At 42.4% G+C, this 7,777-nt stretch overlaps 1 non-coding gene across 1 annotated transcript; it reads right to left on the bottom strand.

The window, feature by feature from the left end:
* Nucleotides 1–6,776: 6,776 nt before the first annotated feature.
* Nucleotides 6,777–6,937, bottom strand: LOC116991405. The gene has a single exon (XR_004416778.1). It is a non-coding gene; the product is annotated as a U1 spliceosomal RNA (small nuclear RNA).
* Nucleotides 6,938–7,777: the final 840 nt, after the last annotated feature.

A 7,777-nucleotide genomic window follows, 5' to 3' on the forward strand; every position in this document is an offset into this window, starting at 1 on the left:
TATTTACTTACCCTACTGATATGAACGGCACAGCATGATAATTATCCTGCACCCTGCAACATGTTTTTAGTTGATGGCACAGTGACATGGCTACCTCAGAGCTCTGATGCTGATGTCTAATGCTGACTGCATGGGTTTTGAACATTCTCCCCATGAGTGTGCAAATTTCCCTCGAGAGCTCCAATTTCTTCCCACATCCCAGAGGCATGTGGGTTGGCCGGTTAATGGAGTAGTGTAATTTATCCCCAGTGTGCAGGGGAGTGATAGAATCTGGAGGATGTTGATGGGAATGTGGGTATATTCAATTGGTAATATGACTGGAATGGTGTACAAAGGTGGTTGATGTTCAGTGTGGACTCGGTGGGGCTCAGGCCTGTTTCTGTGCTGGATGACTCGATGACAAGTGCGTGTTCTTGCTGATGTGATGAAACATTCGAATTTCAGAAGACTAAAAAAACACAAATTATCAAGAAAGATCTTTAGCGCTTAGGGTGAAGTCATAGGAAATACAATGAAATTCAAACCTGTTCTGCTGCTGCTGCAAGTCAGAATTTCATTGTTCTGTTTCAAGACATATGACAATAATACACTCTTGACTCTAGGGTAAATGATAAGTAAAACTCTCTTGAACCTACACAAAGTTACTTTGCAAACATGACTTTTAACCCGATAATCAAATGAAGAAACGATATTCTTTCTGCAGCCACATTCTACTTTGCTCAGAGCCAGTTATTTAAAGGAACCTATTTAATGTCTGTACAAAGATGCCATGTTGCACAAATGTAGAATTTAATGTGTGAATACACCACCACTTGTTGACACTGATTTGTAACTGCACTGATGTGTTGTAGGAAGGAACTGCAGATGCTGGTTTAAACCGAAGATAGACACAAAAAGCTGAAGTAACTCAGCGGGACAGGCAGCATCTCTGGATAGAAGGAATGGTTGATACAGAGATAAGGAAGAGTTTGCTCTCTGATTTGTAATCACAGGCATATTACAAACATTTTGAAATTGAGCCGACCCATATTATGTTTGAACTGCTTTGTTGACAATTAATCCTTTAGCTTCACGATTATAGTTTTTCCCCACCTTCTTAAACTCATTTTATTTCCTTTCTTACCTCATTCCTTTCTTACCTACATGGCCAGAATACCATTCTATCAGTTCCCTTGTATCAATCTCATCCTTGCACCAATCTCTCTGATTCTCAGTATCACTCTCTCCCCATTCCAATTCATTAATATATATTGATAATTCCCTCATTATCTTTCTCTTATCTTTTCCTTATCTCATTATTCCTTTGCTTTAAACATATCCGAAGAGCATTTCAGGTGAGGTAAAGCCGCACAATGACTGAAACGTGATCACATTTCTCCTCGTGGAAAATGCAAGTTGTGTTTTTTTCCCATTACTTCCAGCATTTTAACTCTTGTACTAACTCTGGAATGCAGCTGGTTCTCAGTTAAATAGTAAATCAAAAGCTTCAATTGAAATTATTGTTCAGATCACTGCTCCATTGTCCAAAAGAAAGATTCTCGCATGATTAAACTCATGTTCCAAGTCATGGGCTTCTCAACAAAGCATTAAGGACACCTTCAGCAAAATAATGCTCATTCCAATGTTGTTGTGCAACAAGATTTATAACATTTTATATTCTCCCAGAAATAAGACAGGCATAACATAGATGTTAGCTGCTGATCAAGGCAAAGGAGAACTTAAAAATAACTGGGATAAATGCAGATAATGGTAAAAACACTCAGCGGTTCTAGTGAAGGGTCTTCAACCAGAAACATCTATTCCATATCTCTTTCCACGGATGTTGCCTGGGATTTATATGTTTCAGGATTTTCTGTTTTTATTTCAAATTTCCAGCATGTGCAGTTTTGTTTTATTTACATTTTGTTTTAGTGAGGGTGGTGCCTCACAGCTCCAAGGCTCTGGGTTCATTCCTGACCACAGGTGTTACTGCATGTGTGCAGATTATGCATGTATTCTACATGGGTTTCATTCATGCTTTGGTTTCCCCTCATATCACAAAAAGGTGCCTGTGATTAAATAGCCACAGTTAATTATGTCCATCTCGGGAATCACACAAGAGTTGATGAGCATATGTGCGAGTGACACCAAAGATAGACTCTAAATGCTGGAGTAACGCAGTGGGACAGGTAGCATCTCTGAAGAGAAGGAACGGGTGACATTTTGGGTGAAGAAAGGTCTCGACCCGAAACATCACACATTCCCTCTCTCCAGAGATGCTGCCTGTCCCGCTGAGATACCCCAGCATTTTGTGGATATATTCAGTGTAACCAGCATCTGCAGTTCCTTCCTACATATTTGTTTTCGGCAATATCAGGAAATAAGGAGAGAGAGTTCCGGAATAATGATGTTGCTCAACTTAGGGCCAGCATGGACGTTTGGGTTAAATGGCCACATCCAGTGTTATTATAGGTGTATAGTAAGTAGAAATTAAGATTTACTGCTTATGAAAGCAGCAACTTTAAAAAAATTTGTCCTACACACAGAAACATAATTGGATTTGGATGATTTGAATGAGAACGTACATGGCAAGATTAGTAAGTTTGCAGACGATACAGAAGTGGGTGGTTTTGCAAATCGTGAAGATGGCTGTAAAAAATTGTAGCAGGATATTGATCGATTGATCAGGTGGGCTGAGGAATGGTTTTGGTCGAATTTGATACAGAGAAATGTGAGGTGTTCCATTTTGGTAAGTTTGCCATGGGCAGGACCTGAATGGTAGGGCTCTGGGGAATGTTGAAGAGCAGAGGGATCTAGGAGTGCAGGTGCATTGGTCCTTGAAGGTGGAATCGCAGGTAGATAGGTTGGTCAAAAAGGCTTTTGGCACATTGGCCTTCATCAGAGTATTGAGTATGGGAGGTCATGTTGCAGTTATATAAAACGTTGATGAGGCTGCATTTAGAGTATTGTCTTCAGTTCTGGGCACCATGTTATAGAAAAGATGTTGTCAAGCTGGAAAGGGTACGATTTACGAGGATGTTGCCAAGACTCGAAGGTCTAAGCTATAGGGAGAGGGTGAGTAGGCTGGGACTCCATTCCTTGGAGCACAGGAGGATGAGGGGTGATCGTATAGAGGTCTATAAGATCATGAGGGGAATAGATCGGGTAGATGTACAATCTTTTGCCCATGGCAAGGAATTGATGACCAGAGGGCATAGTTTTAAGGTGAAGGGGAAAAGATTTAATAGGAATCTGAGGGGTAACTTTTTCACACAAACGGTGGTGGGTGTTTGGAATGAGCTGTCAGAGGAGGTAGTTGAGGCAGGGACTATCGCAATGTTTAAGAAACAGTCAGACTTGTACATAGATAGGACAGGTTTGGAGGGATATGGGCCAAACCCAGAGAGTTAGGACTAGCATAGCTGGGACATGTTGGCCAGTGTGGGCAAGTTGAGCCGAAGGTCCTGTTTCCATGCATGAATGACTCTATGACTCTATGAATCTATTAACAACAATAATTGTTCATCTGCAATCATTATAATGATGTGTAGTGTAGCAAACAATGTGTCGTTGCCTTCTCTGACTTGAGAGTTTACAGATGCCAAAGTATGATTCCCACATAGATGCCGTCACACATTTTAACAGCAATGTTCATCAAAGACTGTCCACTTTAATCTCCTGCTTCATTTGTCTTCATCTCTCTACTCTGCTCAGAGAATCATATGATTACATACAGAAGGAAGCTTAATGAAAGAGTTATTCCTTTATCTTTTCCCCCTCACCATGACAGTTGTTCCCTTTCTCATGTTCATTTCCACTATGGATATTACCACAGAAACTGCCTCAAACACCTTTTACAGCAGTGCATTCTTGATCACGTCAAGTTATTGCATTGTAAAATAAATCTCCCTGTCCATGTTCATATTCTTTACCAATCAGTCACCTTTTAAATTCGGCCCTTTGGCTACTGATCCTCTTTCAAGTTTGTGTTGGCGGGTGTGGGCGTTGGGCCGAAGGGGCTGTTTCTACACTGTATTACACGTTGACTCTTAGTTGAGGCAGCTCTTTTTCCTGTATCTAAACCACACCATGGTTTTAATTGTCCCTGAAATCTCCACTTCGCTCTTTCCACTACAATGAGATCCATCCCATCCCTTCTTCTTGTTCTCTTCCCAATCTCAATCTGGGCACATGCAAATTATTTGCCCATCACCACCCTACCTTCAGTCTGACCACTTCCCCAGCCGCACCTGGTTCCACCCTCTTATCCATCTCCTCTCCTTGACCGTGTCACTCATCGGGCCTGTAATCTGCGGAGGCTGTTGTGACTGTAAAGCGAGTCACACCACTGCCACGACAGTGGAACCTTACTTCGATTTTAAATGCTACTCTATATTTACACTGCTACTGAGATAAGTCAGAGTAGCCAGAATCAATAGCGGATGTTCAGCACCAAAGTACATATGCAAGTCATTTCTTTACTTAGCAGCAGGTTATATGAAACCCTCATTGACATAATGATACATGGGCAGTCAATAGTAAATCTACCCCAACACACTAGGTGAAAGGGGATCTATAACTTCCCCCTGTTCTCACATTTGATTAGAACTGCTGATATGTACCCTTTAAGCTGTTTTATTCCTTGATGTAAATTTCATTAGAGTATTTGATGAGAAAAAAAATCTAGTGCTATTAACATCAATATTGCCAGCTTTATTTACAGAACTAAAATCATTTAACTATTCTAATCTCAATTTATTCATGCATACTCAAAGAACAGAAAGCCAACAGATGACCCAGTTACTTTTTCCCAGTGTGAAACTACTAATTTTATTTAAATTGATTCTGTACTTGCAAAAAAAAAAAAACAATAAATGAAAAATAAAAAACGTCACTGTTAAATCTCTTAGGAGACCCTGACTTTCTGAAAATGAGAATTATTATTTATTTTTTTAATTTACACGTTCAGCACCAAACCTCAATGAAAATTACATTAAAACATATTGTCGCTGAATGACCTTGAAGTGTCCATGAAGGTACAAAATCCACACAAGCAACTTGGAAAGTTCATATTCACACGAATTGTTGAAGCTTTGGGGGAGCATTAGATCATAAGGCCATAAGTGTTAAGGGCCTGTCCCACGAGCATGCGACTGCATGGGGCGAGTGCGACCAAACCGGAAGCGGGGGCCGCACGGAGGTCGAGTGATCCCCGTACAGGGCCTGTTCCACCAGCATGCGTCTGCATGCGGCAAGCACGACCAAACCGGAAGCGGAGGTCGAGTGATCCTGTACGAGTTGACATGAAGTTCGAGCGAAGTCCGCGGGAAGTTCGCGCATGACGTACTGCGTCAAGACGCTGCGTACGGCGTCGAGACGCTGCGCACGCCCGTCGAGGTAGTGCGTACGGCCTCAATGCGGCTGCAGGCTGGCAGGCCGTTGCCGCGCGGGATTTTTGGACAGTGTCAGTTTTTCGGAGCCCCGCGCGATGTCGCAACTCCATACGGCACAACTCCATACGGCTCTGGCGATCGAAGTGGGACCGGCCCCGCGAGGCCGTAGGGCTCAAGCGACCACGTTAGGTCACGCTTGCCGCATGCAGTCGCATGCTCGTGGGACAGTCCCTATGGCTATAGGAGCAGAATTAGATCATTCGGCCCATCAAGTCTACTCGCCATTCAATCATGACTGATCTATCTCTCCCTCCTAACCCCATTCTCCTGCCTTCTCCCCATATCCCCGGACATCCATACTAATTAAGTATCTATCTCTGCCTTCAAAATATCCATTGACTTGGCCTCCACAGCCTTCTGAGGCAAAGAATTCCACAGATTCACCACTCTCTGACTAAAGAAAATTCTCTGCATCTCCTTCCCAAATTCTTTTAATTCTGAAGCTATGACCTCTAGACACTCCCACTAGTGGAAACATCTTCTCCACATCCACTCTATCCAAGCCTTTCACTATTCAGTACGTTTCAATGGGGTGTCCCCTCATTCTTCTAAACTCCAGTGAGTACAGGCCCAGTGCTGTCAGACGCTCATCATATGTTAACCCACTCATTCCTGGGATCATTCTTGTAAACCTCTGGACTCTCTCCAGAGCCAGCACATCCTTCCTCAGACATAGTGCCCAAAATTGCTCATAATACTACCAGCTGTTCCCCCAGCTGTGCCAGTGCTATGTATATAATGGCAGTGGCTTCAGTGAGCAATGAGTGTAATGCCACATCATGAGAAATCACAATGAAGCATGAAAATGTTCCAGGGGCACATTGTTTAACTGGTTATTTAAGACACTGCTCTTTCTCCATGAACTTGCATTCACAGCTTAATAGACGTCTTATTACCCAAGCATAGTTGTAAATGCAAAATATTTAAGCCAGATATGCTGGTGACATTTCTCCACTTTCTCCATATTTTTCCATGTGATAGCAATGTTATATTGTGTGCTTGAAACCAGTGATCCACAAGAGTTATGCGCAGTTGCGTAGTTTAGAGATACAACACGGAAACAAGCCCCTCGGCCCTCCGCGTCCGTGCCCACCAGCAATCCCCGCATATTAACACTATATGACACACACTAGGGACAATCTTTACATTGACCAAGCCAATTTACTTACACACCTGTACGTCTTTGGAGTGTGTGAGGAAACCGAAGATCTCGGGGGAAACCCCACGCATCGTGGGGAGAACATACAGGCAGCACCCGTAGTCGAGATCAAACCTGGGTCTCCGGCGCTGCAAGTGCTGTAAGGCAACAACTCTACCGCTGCACCACCGTGCCGCCCAAATATTTTTAGCGCAAAAACAGTAACCCCACCACCACAAATTTTGCAGTCGAATATCCCGCATTTGGGGACATTGCAGGCATCAGCACAACCGAAGTGCAATGGGATGGCCTCATCCTGGGAGATCGGCCATCATGACCACTGATTCTCCCCATGCCAGGTAAGTATTTGAGTTGAAGGCTCCAACATCCTAGTACAGACTACTACAACAATGACATTCTCCATGCATTCCAGATTTCTATAGAAATGGACGATGCCTATAAAGCAGACCATGGGAGTTCACACAGCCATAATAAAATGGATCAAACATCATATAGCTACAGCAGTAACCACCATCACCACTTTCAGAAGGCTGTAGATGCATGTATTAAAATGAAGTAAAATTACAAGTTTGATAGGATAAGTAAAGTCAGGTGAGTGTATGAGGACAAACAACTTGAGTTATATGAGTCATGAAATAAGTGAATAGTTGAGCAGGCGTAAGGAACCAAATGGCCTCAACCTGTTCCCTTGGAGACTTTTGCTTTTGCTTCACTGAGGTCACACAAATGAGTTTACTTCCAAATTGTCATCTGCCATCACTTCTTCTCTGGGAAACGGCACTTTAACTGCTACCAAGCTAATATCCATATATTTGTTTCCCTGACTTGAAAATTTGAATTGTCTTGGAGAAAATGAGAAAATCAAATGGGATTGTCAGCTCTCTTTAGTCTGAAGAAAACAGAATCCAAATGCTGGAGGCAAAACTAATCATCTACATATAGAGGCATTACTGTGGCTATGTGCTGAGCTCTAAGAAGCATTAACTCAATCTCAACAATGGCTATAAGAAAATGATTCTCCCACTCACTTTTATGTACAATGGTGGCTCTATACTGGCATTCTTAGCATGAAAATATACATTGACACTTAGCCAATTTTTTTAAAGATCCATTGAGCTAGTGAAGGGGCCTTTTTAAAAAAAATAGATTTAACAATTCAATTTAATTTCTGGGTAATTGTGTTGTT

Source organism: Amblyraja radiata, chromosome 33, assembly GCF_010909765.2.
Source record: "Amblyraja radiata isolate CabotCenter1 chromosome 33, sAmbRad1.1.pri, whole genome shotgun sequence".
Taxonomy (NCBI): domain Eukaryota; kingdom Metazoa; phylum Chordata; class Chondrichthyes; order Rajiformes; family Rajidae; genus Amblyraja; species Amblyraja radiata.